Source organism: Rhododendron vialii, chromosome 3a, assembly GCF_030253575.1.
Source record: "Rhododendron vialii isolate Sample 1 chromosome 3a, ASM3025357v1".
NCBI classification, from domain to species: Eukaryota; Viridiplantae; Streptophyta; class Magnoliopsida; order Ericales; family Ericaceae; genus Rhododendron; species Rhododendron vialii.
In genome coordinates this window covers 9,051,891-9,063,917 of record NC_080559.1, presented here as the reverse complement: position 1 = coordinate 9,063,917, position 12,027 = coordinate 9,051,891, and the positions used below count along the sequence as shown (strand labels likewise).

The following is a 12,027-nucleotide window of genomic DNA, read 5'->3' as shown; positions in this document are numbered from 1 at the left end:
AGGTGTCTTGTGGCGACGAATACGATAGGAACGAGCTACAGTTGGTGTAGATGTAGATCTTGATTCATCCACCCACCTCCAGGATTGGTGGGTTCCTACACCAAATTCCCAATTTTTCATTGTATTTTGTTTTGGTTTCTTGTATTTTGGGACCTCTGTGTCCTTTGTAATAGCTCTTTTTGTTATGAATATATGTTTACCAGTTCAAAAAAAAAAAAGTTGCCAATGATTGTCTTTTGTATCTCAAAACAATCCATAAAATAAAAACAGCCCACAAGATAAATATTTTCTCCACTCTCAACAGCCAAGCTTCTGCAATAGGTGGTTTATCTAACCCCATGAGAGATTGAGGGTTTGCCTTTAAAAAGATATCCAACACTGTACAATTGAAATTATATCCGGAGTTATTGACTTTTGTTGCATCTACCGGTCCTGCTGTCTTGTGAACAATCTCACCAAGGTCAGAATAGCTTGATGAACAATTGTGGGATTTAATAATACGATTAGGTCAGCCAAAGTAACTGGAGTGAATGGGGTGATGGATACTTATTGAATAACTGTTAATGCGATTAGGTCAACTGAAGTAACTGGAGTGAATGGGGTGATGGATAATTTTTGAATAACTGGGTTGCAAGTGCTTCGGAATCGAGATTAACTGTTGTTTGTAACTGAATTATAGAATTTGTTAGGATCTCGACCACAAACTATTGAGTGCACACGACCACTACTAGTAAAAGTGGCTCCAATGCGACCAATAACTATAGACCTCACAGTATGTCATGGAGGATACGTACCCTGAGCTTGAGAATATAACATACCAAACAATAAGTTAGATGCGAAATTGAACAAATAAAATCACATCTGATTTGCTAAGACAACTCAAGGGATCCAACGCCAAATGCAAGTGTAAAAACCAAAACCAAGTTCTGATACCAACTGGAATGCCCCATGTAGACCACTGGCTTGATAACTTGTTGGAGCTTAACCAAATGACACAAAATGCTTACGCTCAAGTCATTAATAGTGGCTTTTATGATTTATTATATACCCGAGATCACCCATATGGCCATATTAACTTCCGATGTGGACGGAGTCCTACATCAGTGCTATTTTTAGTTACCTAGCATAGTTAATTATCGGAAAAAAATCAAACTCAAGCACATAAGCTAATCCAAGGATGGTGGAATAAATACAAGACAAGTTAGAAAGGAGTGGCAAAGTCGGAATATCAATAAGCCTCAAAAGTTTAGTTCATGGATATCTCCATTCACTCATCTAATTGTTTCATCATTCTTGCCACAATTTGCCTTTCCTTTCTATCCCCCAAAATACGAATTGAAGACCCAAGTATAGCATGGAAATTTCTAGGAACAGAAACGAAGAGTTTCCAAAACAATTTCTTGAAGTTACCATCTTTTCACCACCTACACCTGTTTCTAATCAACATTTACAACTACCCATTATAATTCCTCTAGTTTACCAAATATCATTCTTCCACCAACTGAGTTCCCATAAGAACATAAAAGATCAAACGAGAAAAATTAGCAAGTATTGCATTTCGAGTAACGGAAACTGCACAACATTAGTTCTACGCAAATCTGCCAAATCTAATTTCCCTATCAAAAAGTTCATCAAAGAAAGTTTTTTTTTTTGCTCGGCAAAGACGAACCGTTTATAACATCTCGAAAGGATACATCGAGGAGGCTCAAGCACAGTAAGAATACACACTTACTTGAGCAAAACGAAGGAAAAGAAAAGGAACAACAAAATGAAACCCTCCAACAAACAGTTGGATGGCTAACACCTCACCACCCAACCAATTTACAGTTTCAATAGACGAACTCCATCCAAAAAAATCCTGAAGTCCTCCACTGAATACACTTTTATGTCGAACTTTGCCTTTGCCCACATTGCAACTCTAGTTTTAATCAATTCGCCCACTTCCCCAGTACTTGTTGAAGCATTGTTAAACACATAAGCATTTCTTACCAGCCACAAGGACCACACTGTTGCGAGGAAAGTAATTTCCCATAGGTGTTTCTCCCACTTTTTGAATCTACTGCCAACCCACCAAATGAACTGGTCTTCCAAAGATGCAGGGCACACCCAACTTACATGCCACCAATCCAGAATCCGCGACCAAACACCCCAAGAAAATTGGCAATGCATGAATAAGTGATGAGGAGTTTCCAAGTGCAGCACGCAAAATGGACAAAGGACAGATTGACCTTCGGGGATCAGATTTCTTTCCAAAAGCACGGATCTCGTAGCCACCTTGGATTGAATAGCCAACCAAGCGAATATTTCCACCTTTGGGGGACAGAGATTCTTCCAAAGAGCTTCCAACACCAAATTTCTTGAGAAACCTCCATTCTCCCACTGGTAATATACAGATCTTACCGAGAAATGCTTGTCAGAGGACCATTGCCAAAGAACAGAATCTGGCTTGGCTGAATCAAGATTAACAAGTAGCAACCTCTGCTTTAATTCCTCCACTTGAAGGTTTTCCCAATCACGTAAGGCCCTACAAAATGTCAGATTCCAATTGCCCTCATCAGATCCGCCCCTCACCGCACTGACCACCGCTTCTTTTTGAGAAGAAATTAAGTACAGCCGAGGGTAATCTTCTCTAAGAGTTGTATCCCCTAGCCATACATGATTCCAAAAAGAAATCCCCAAACCTGAGTTGATCTGTAATCTAAATCCCTCTTGAATTATAGTGCCGATACATGAAGACACATCCCCAATTGTGCAAATATCTTTCCATATTTGAGTAGCCCTTCCCGATGCCGGCATACGAGGAAACCAACAGCCAAGCTCTAAATTATATTTTTCCCTAACAACCCGCACCCATAAAGAATCCCTGTCCTTATGAAATCGCCACCACCACTTGGCCAGGAGGGCCACATTTTGGACCATTAAATTCTTCACGCCTAAACCACCAAACTCCTTCTTCTTGCAAATCACCTCCCATTTGACTAGGTGGAGTTTTCTCTTATCAATTGTGTCACCCCAAAAAAATTTCCGTTGAATTTTCTCTATTACTTTTGCTACAGTCACCGGCAGTTTGAAAATGGACATAAAATAAATGGGTTGGTTGGCAAGAGAAGAATTGATCAAGGTAAGTTTACCCCCAGAAGAGTTGTATCTACCACGCCACACACTTAATCTCTTTTCCATCTTCTCCACTATGGGATCCCAAGTTTTAATCCTATTGGGGTTAGCACCCAACGGCAAACCCAAATACTTGATCGGCAACCTTTCCACTTTACACCCCATAACCTGCGCCAAGAATAGCACATCCTGATGGGGAACTTTAACACCACATAAAGAGCTTTTGGAATAATTAATTTTCAGTCCTGACATAAGCTGAAAGCATCTAAGGATTCTTTTGATGTTACTCAGCTCCTCCAGATTATTGTTACAGAAAAGAATCGTATCATCCGCAAACTGAAGGTGGGACACCACAACCCCATTGGCCCCTATTCTTGCTCCTGAAATGATGTTCCGATCCCTAGCTCTCTCCAATAGAATGTTAAGACCCTCAACCACAATATTAAACAGAAATGGGGATAACGGGTCGCCTTGTCTAATACCTCTCTGGAGCTGAAATTCCTTGGATGCCGATCCATTAATTAGAACTGACATAGAAACTGAGGATATGCACTCCTTTATCCAGGCACACCATTTCGCTCCGAAGCCCATTTTTGCAAGAAGGTCCAGTAAAAAACCCCAATTGACACAGTCATAAGCCCTTTCGAAATCAATTTTGAGAAGTAACCCCCCATGAGAACTATTTTTCCAGCTGTGTATAACCTCATTTGCAATGAGAACACCATCCAAAATTTGTTTTCCCCCGATAAATGCAGCTTGAGATTCGCCAATAACCGATGGCAGGATAGCTTTAATTCTATTGGCAAGCACTTTGGAGAGCACCTTATACACCCAACCAACCATGCTGATGGGCCTAAATTCTTTGAACGACACAGGACAGTCTACCTTAGGAATCAAAGCAACGAAAGTCGAGTTGATACCTTTTGTAAGTTTACCGATAGAGTGAAATTCAGAGAAGAATTGCATGACCAAACCCTTCATAAACCCCCAGCCATGCTTCACAAAGGAGAAATTAAAGTCGCCCGGGCCGGGAGCTTTAAGGTTGCTACACTCCTGTTGAGCAGCTAGAATCTCCCTCTCTTCAAAAACTCTACCAAGATGGGCTGAAATTTCCGGTGACAGCCTCCTTTGAAAAATGCCCCCCAGCACCGGCCTATCGGCTCTATCCTCTTTGAAATTGTTGCAAAAGTGTACTACAGCAGCTTCTTTAATGTCCTTAGGCTCTTCCACTAGTCTCCCGTTCGCCTTGATTGAACCCACCAGATTTCTCCGAAACCTATTATTGGCTATAGCCTGGAAGTATCTTGTGTTTTTATCCCCCAATCTCATCCAATTCAACCTCGATTTCTGTCGCCATAGAGATTCTGATAAACGAGAGAGTCTCCAATACTCTGATTTAGCTTTACATCTAGCCGCTTTTTCCTCGATACCAAGTTGTCGTTCCTCCGCTACCAAATCAAGTTGATGAAGTTCTGCTTCCGTTGCTAACAATGCTGAATTTATATCCCCAAACTCCTCTTTGTTCCACACCTTGAGCTTATCTTTAACGGCCCTCAACTTTTGCAAGATTCTAAATCCGGCCCATCCAGACACCAAAGTATTCTCCCACGTCTCTTTTGCAATTGCCATACACCTCGGGTTTGATAGCCAGACATCCAAGAACCTAAACGGTCGAGGTCCCCAATCCCTTTCGTCATTAGTGAGCACAATTGGACAATGGTCAGAAATTGGCCTATGAATCCCCCATTGAACCACCTTGAATTTCTCAAGCCATTGTTGGGATATTAAAAATCTGTCCAAACGACTGTGAATCGCATGATCTTGGAAGTTAGTCCACGTAAATTTCCTACCCAACAACGGAAGGTCGAGAAGTTCCAGATTGTTACTAAAATCCACAAAATCCCTCATACCCCTCTCCATTCTCTGGCAGCCTACCCTTTCACCGATTGCCTTGATTTCATTAAAATCTCCCCCAATACACCAAGGAACTGGAGAGACAGATTTCAGAGCTAGCAATTCCTCCCATACTCCTCTCCTATTTACCGCATCATTCGGAGCATAGATATTCACCACAGCACAAGGGAATTCCTCATTGATGACACCTCGCAATATAATAAAAGATCTATGGCAGATAATATTTTCAGCTTTGAAAAAAACTTTGTTCCAAATAATTAGTAATCCCCCTGACGCCCCGGAGGCACTAGAGAACGCAAAATCAAAACCACTACTGCCCCAGAGTTTCTGAACCGAAAAAAAATCCATGGCTTCCAACTTAGTTTCCTGAATCAACACCATATCAGGTTTCCTCTTTTTAATCAGCTTAAACAAAAATCTCTTCTTGATCGAACTCCCCAAACCTCTAATATTCCAAGATAAAATTTGCATAAAAACAGTAGACCCAAACAACAAACTCCACAAAAACTTGATAGGTAAAAATTAATCACCAGATACCCTCTCACGTTCATGAGAGAATGCCTGAGACTCAATTTCAATCATATTACGCAGAATCAGCTCATCAGTAGGACGAAATGAAATGCCCAACTCACCTCCAACGGCAATGGTGGCAAGTACCTCTCTAGCGACATCGGGGTTGGTCTGAAGCACCTCCTCCAACTCGGGTGAAGAGTTGTTCGCCACCAGGTCGGGATTTTGATCAACAGCCTCACAAATGGTTGCCAAGTTGGATAGTTGTCGACGTCTCCTTCTTCTACAACCAGCATCTTTAAGGTCCACCACCAAATTGATGCTTGGAATTTGAGAACACCTCACAGGATCCGCGAGAATTTCTGGGATTGCACCTTGCTCGACACTTCCACCTGGGGACTCCGCCTCCTTCTGAGAAAGAGTTTGCTCTCCCAAACCTCCCCCCAGCACATTAATTTGACTAAGAGAGTCCGGTTCACAAGGGGGAACCCTTTTATAACTCCCAGGCCCAGCCGGCCCATCTCCCTCTTCTAAGCCTAATGAAACCTCCTGGACTATCCCCTCCTTTTGGACCAATAGCATACTTTGGGCCGAAGAGCCCAAGAAATTTTCAGAACCCTCCTCAAGCTCCACCGAATCACCAACTCTAGATTCAAAATTGTCTGACTCATGAAGGAAGCTGGAATTGACAGGCATTAAATGCATGGCTACATTTTCATGCTTTGAGCCCCCTAACGCATCTTTTCCTGCCTCCGAGTCCCATCCCACATCTACCACCTTCTTCAACATGGGCTCCTCTCCTGGGTCCCTCTCCACGTCATCATCTGTATCCTTGTCCCTCCTGGTTACAGTCTCCATGGCAGCTACCACCGGAGGATTAGAAGCCCCATTTTTTACCATTTTCATAGGAACCCAAGCTTCCATAGCATCAGGATTGGTAAAAGAAGATATCTCCGAGACCCTTACATCATAGTAGACACCCGCTACCTCGACCTGAATCCATTTATCAATGGTGCTGTTCTCCTCCGTTGCTATCAAGACCCTCCCTTCACTAAAAGATAAATCTTTGAGGGTTTGCTCATCGACCTTAATAAAACTTCCCCACACCTCAGCAATTAGTTTAAAAGTATAAGCATTCCACACATTCAAAGGAACTCCTGTACAGTTAAGCCAAACGAATCTCTCCATGCTCGCTGGTTCACCCCTCCAAGGTTTCACTTTATCAAACCAAAGCTTCATCCACTGTCCCCCAATAAGAGAATCACGAACCTCTTGGCTTTGGAAAGTAATCAGAACGGATCTTCCTCCCAGAGATCGAAACTGAGCCACCCTGTTTGTCTCTAAGCTGAAACTTACATTCAGGGTCATCATGGTCACCACCCTATGCATCACAGCCACCGCACTCCTGTAAAGCCAACCATTTCCACTGGGTTTAATGCTAAGAGTAATCTGTTGAGCAGTCCCCGATTTCGATGATTCTCCTCTTAGCACCTGAATATAAGACCTTCCAAGAGATTTGCCCCGTTCCATCTGCACCATCACACATTTGCCAGATCTCTGGCCCGAATTTGTACCCTGCTTTGGTAACAGCTCTCTGTCTGAATCTGGATGAAGCTTGGGTAGCTTCACCCTATGCTGCTCTTCATTCCGCCCAAAGCAAGCAACTTTAACATAGAGTCTCACATTATCCACCCACACCCCATTCATTCTAGAAACTGCCATATCTGCCGCCTCACTACATTCATATCTGACAAAACCAAATTTGTTAGCCGTACGCTTACTCCGTTTCCGCGGAATAAAAGCGTCCCTAACTACCCCAAATTTATTGAATGTCCTCTTTAACCAACTGTGGTCCATATTCTCAGGAATATTATCCACAAACAAAGTGACTATCTCCTTGCTTCCTGCCCTTTTCCGTGCCTGCACCCTATGGTTCCTGATCACAGGAATCCATCCCCCCCTCTTGACCTCCATTACGCCCTTCTGCAATATCTCTCTCTCTCTCTCTCTCTCTCTCTCTTCATCAAAGAAAGTTCAAACAGCAAAAGAGAGAACCATGGGAAAATTTGGAAAATAGTGGCAATGTCAGAATATCAATAAGCCTCAAAATTTTCTTTCATGAAAAACTCCACTCAGACATCTAATTGTTTCATCATTCTTGCCACCAAACTTTCTTTTTCCATTTTCTTTATAAAAAAAATACAACTACCAAAAAAACACACCTTGCCAAATGTAATTTCAGTTTTAGAACTGCTCATCTAAAGGTTTCCAACATCAAAAGAGAAATCAAGAGAAGAAAAGAAACAGGGGAAAATTAAAGAATTGTGACAATGTCAGAATATCAATAAGCCTCGAAATTTTCGTTCAGGGAAAACTCCATTCAGACATCTAATTGTTTCATCATTCTTGCCACCATCCCTTCCTTTTCCCTTCTAATACAAAAATAGAACTGCAAACAAAAAATATTTTCTCACACAGTCCTTATTTCACATAGGCGTAGTTAAAATATTCAATTACGCATATTGCAAGTAACATGATAAATCGAATCCCACAATAAAAACAAGGAAATGGATCCTCTCAGTCCATGTCACGGACTAGAGAAGACAGTCCTGATCGATACCATTCTTTTGCTGTAATCTGTAATCAATGGTTTGGATGCATTTTTGAACTCTTGCCGGTAAGAATTGATGAGCAAATCCGAACCATTAATTATACCAAAAGATGGTACCAATCTGGACTGTCTCGTCGAGTCCAATGATCCGGACCCTCAAAACAAATTCTAGCATACCGAGGTCAGCTAATTCTACAAAAACCCAACAAGAAATAATTAGAAACACATATCAATAAAGAACCCTAGCATGAATTGGATGTGCCCCCACCTAATATCAGCATTCAAAGTAAAATTTCTGGACCGAAAAATCAAATCAACCAAGACACCCAAAGATAACAACGAAAGGAAAAACCTTTGATCTTCTCTTTAGGGTCTCGAAAACAGGAAGATTCAGAACCAGAAGAGTTTGAGATGCCTCGTAAAAGCGAAGGTGCGGGCGAGTGGGGACTCGAAAGGGAAACCCTAATGAGAAAAACCCCAAAATACACACACACAAACGTACAGGTAAGACGTATACGTATGCGCGTGCATAGAGAGCGTCGATGTGGCGCGGCTATGACTCGAAGCGCTTCCATGGGTGAAAGTGGAAGGCGATCTTAAGGGCCGCGCGTAGGGATGCGTAAATAAATCTAAGCACTGTTACAGCAAAAGAGTCATGGAGACTGAAACGTAGAGACGCGTTTGTATAGAGATGGAAGAAGAAAAGGAAGAACCCTAGATAGAGCTTCGGCCATACTTGGAGTGAGAGAGAAACCCTAGCTGGGTTGCGAGAGAGAGGCGACTGCCGGAGGAATATTTGGGATAGGCTTTCGATCTTAACTTATAGTAGTACTACACTGTGGAGGACGACGTCGTATTTTACATGGGTCCGATGGGTAGTTTTTTATTTTTATTATTTTTCTCTTTCCAATATTGTACTACTGTTAACGTGTTTGTTAACAGGGTTTAGAAGCTGTCCATAACCTTAAATTTCAAATCCACCTCTCGCGAGGCTCGAACTCCAGCCTCTATTGAGTAGGAAATAAGATAACCAACTGAGCTAGCTTAGTTTCTTCCGATGCGTAGTTTACATGGTTGGTTTTATCTGTTTCCCAAATGCCCCAAAAAAAATTAGTACTCCCTTCGTTTCCATTTAATGTTTTCTATTTTGACCGAAAAAAATTATGAATTTTACTCAAATATTTTTTTTTATTTAGGGTTTTCATTCTTGCTTTTCATTTTTCTTTGTTTATGTATTTTGTGGGTAGGGCTTATTGGGCCATCGTTGAAGAGATCTCAATCCAGCCCAAAGACTAGGTACTCGAGTCCACATTTCCACCCAATACCACACTGTCGGGTAAAGCGGTTGGGTTGGGCCACAATTGGCTTTGTCGTACCTTTTCCCTTCAAGGGCATTTTTTCTTTTTTCTTTTTTTTTTAAAAATCTATTTTAACTTCGAGGTTGATCTCATATTTTTGTCCGAGATGGTCCGAGTTAGTATTATTTACCCAAAATCCATCCTTTTACTCATCTTATATTCGAATACCACCGGTGGCGGCTCCAGGATTTTTGTATTAAGGTATTCAAAAATTATCTTTATATGAACCCAACAATAAATACAAGTAATGCAGTTTCATGTGCAAGTATGAGTAATGCAATCAAAAAATTCCACAAAAATTGTCCACTATGCCACATGAGAACTCAAAAAAGTTACTCTTGGTAAAAAAAAAAATTATCCACCCCCTTTTTTGGCAAGTGAGTAGATAAGTTGATAAGAATGAGTTTTTTTATTTATGAAAAAAATTTAAATTTCAAAGTTCTTGTTTCGCGTGTTGAATAAGTTTTTTTTTTTTTTGGAGTGGGGAGAGTAAGACTTTACAATTGACTTAGATAAAGTGTCATATTTTGAGTTTATGTTAAATCAGTGCATTATTCTACTAATATCTTTTTGAGAGAAATGGTGGCGAAGAGGTTAGAGTGGACCTTTTTAAGAATGTGCTCTTCCTATTTAATTCCTAGCAATAGATTTTCTATTGTAGTTTTGGATCTAAAGAAAATTTGTTGAAGTTAGTAGTGTTTTGGAGCATACTTGAATTTCTTTTAAGGTTATCTATAATCTCATAAACCAAACAAACAACAAATTTGAATAATTAGTTAGTGCCATAAATACTAAAAATTACTAGTAGTATATTTAGACAAGGTGGACATGTAGGGCAAAGGCAGGGCACGATATCTATAGCAACAAATCTTGTTTTCCCTTTTCGAATATACTACTAGTAATTTTTAGTATTTATGGCACTAACTAATTTTTAGTATTTATGGCACGATATCTATACCTAATTCATTAATTCAATGAGTTAATGAATTAGGTGTTCAACTACGAATTATCTAGATTGATGAGTGTTCATAGTATATTGAGTTGAGTATTTAAATACAGAATAACAAAAATAGGCTATTTAAATTGGTTGATTTGTGGATTGAGTTTTTGGGCCGAGTGCTCAAAAAAATGCTGGACTCAAATTTTTACATGTATTATGAACAAATATATTTTTGTTTGGATGTTCATGTGACCATCCACATGTGAATGTGGAACCGTCAATGAACTGGTTCATTACTCTCTCGAGAGAGGTTTTTCAGTGCAAGTCTTCATGAAAGATGTGCTTGACCCCCATTACAACCACTAAAAACAAGTTCCTAACATCCTATCGTCTGGCAAGGGAAAAAAAACTATCTTATATTTGTGAGACCCCAACTCAGTCCCACATCCGAAAGAGTATACAACTGAAAAACCATGACACGTCTATCGGTTTTTTAGTCTTATTATACCAAATTGATTATTATTATTATTTGGTATTGAAGGTGCAACTTAGATTAAGAAACCATGACACGTCTATCGGTCTATGGTATTTTACCCCTACATAATCTTTTTGATATTGTAATAACAACACATTGGATGTAACATCAAATAAAATTAAGCCCAAAGATAGATTGAAAGTGTTATGACAGTTACGAATTAGAGAATAAACAAATCTAAAAGCGATCGAAACAATGATACAAAAATATACATGGTTCCGTTCAAGCACAAAGCAAGAATGCATTCCACGGGCGAAGAGCGAGAGAAGATTCACGGTATGGGATTTTTGTGAGGAGGAGAAGAAACGATTGACCCCATATAACAACAAATTGACCCAACAAAGAAGTTATTGTGAGAAGAAGAGAAGAAGAAAACGAACATGTCATTTAGTGGCACGTCTTTGTCTGGTACGCGGATTTTGCTTTCCATTTTCTTCTCTTCTTCCTCCGCGTACAAAAAGCATGACTTTCAACACTATCCCGCTATTATTTCACTTTAATTTCCAGAAAAATAAAATAAACAAAAGATTTCTTTGTATTCACACTGCGTTGAATTCAAATCTTCTTAACCTTTTGCTACGATCACCAAATCAAAAAATTAAAAAAAATTGTATTCTAATTTGCAGGTCAAAGGATGAATAGAAAACAGGAAGAAGAGAAATAGATATATACATTTATGAGATGTAGAATTCGCGAGGAGTAAAGCTAGAGGGGATATTGCACAGGATACGAATAAAAATGTGTTCGGGATGATTTGATTGGTGCACATTAACTCGTTGTTATTCTAAGGCCCAAGAGGTATGGGCCTTAAGCGAAAAAATTGACTTATTGGCTTATTTTTTATCTTTATTCAAAAAAAATTAAGTTTTGATCGAAATTTTTTACTTTTTAGATTCCTCTCGTCATAACGAAGCAATAATTCTCAAAAAATTGACGAGAAACTAACAAATGTAAAAAAAAATTGAATAAGGACAAAAAATAAGCCACTTTGGCTTATTTAAAAGAACAAGTACTACGAGAAACACCTAGCAACTTTTTAACCACA

General features: G+C 39.9%; 1 protein-coding gene and 3 non-coding genes across 7 annotated transcripts in view; all 4 read right to left on the bottom strand.

Annotated features, from left to right (window-relative positions):
• LOC131318870 (ubiquitin-ribosomal protein eL40 fusion protein) overlaps positions 1 to 12,027 on the bottom strand; it is a 95,990-nt gene that overhangs the window by 71,613 nt on the left and 12,350 nt on the right. The gene's annotated exons all lie outside the window — the stretch shown is intronic.
• On the bottom strand, positions 1,210 to 1,302 carry LOC131321432 (small nucleolar RNA Z266). Its single transcript, XR_009198478.1, has one exon. It is a non-coding gene; the product is annotated as a small nucleolar RNA Z266 (small nucleolar RNA).
• LOC131321430 (small nucleolar RNA Z266) lies at positions 7,613 to 7,705 on the bottom strand. The gene has a single exon (XR_009198476.1). It is a non-coding gene; the product is annotated as a small nucleolar RNA Z266 (small nucleolar RNA).
• LOC131321433 (small nucleolar RNA Z266) lies at positions 7,861 to 7,953 on the bottom strand. Its single transcript, XR_009198479.1, has one exon. It is a non-coding gene; the product is annotated as a small nucleolar RNA Z266 (small nucleolar RNA).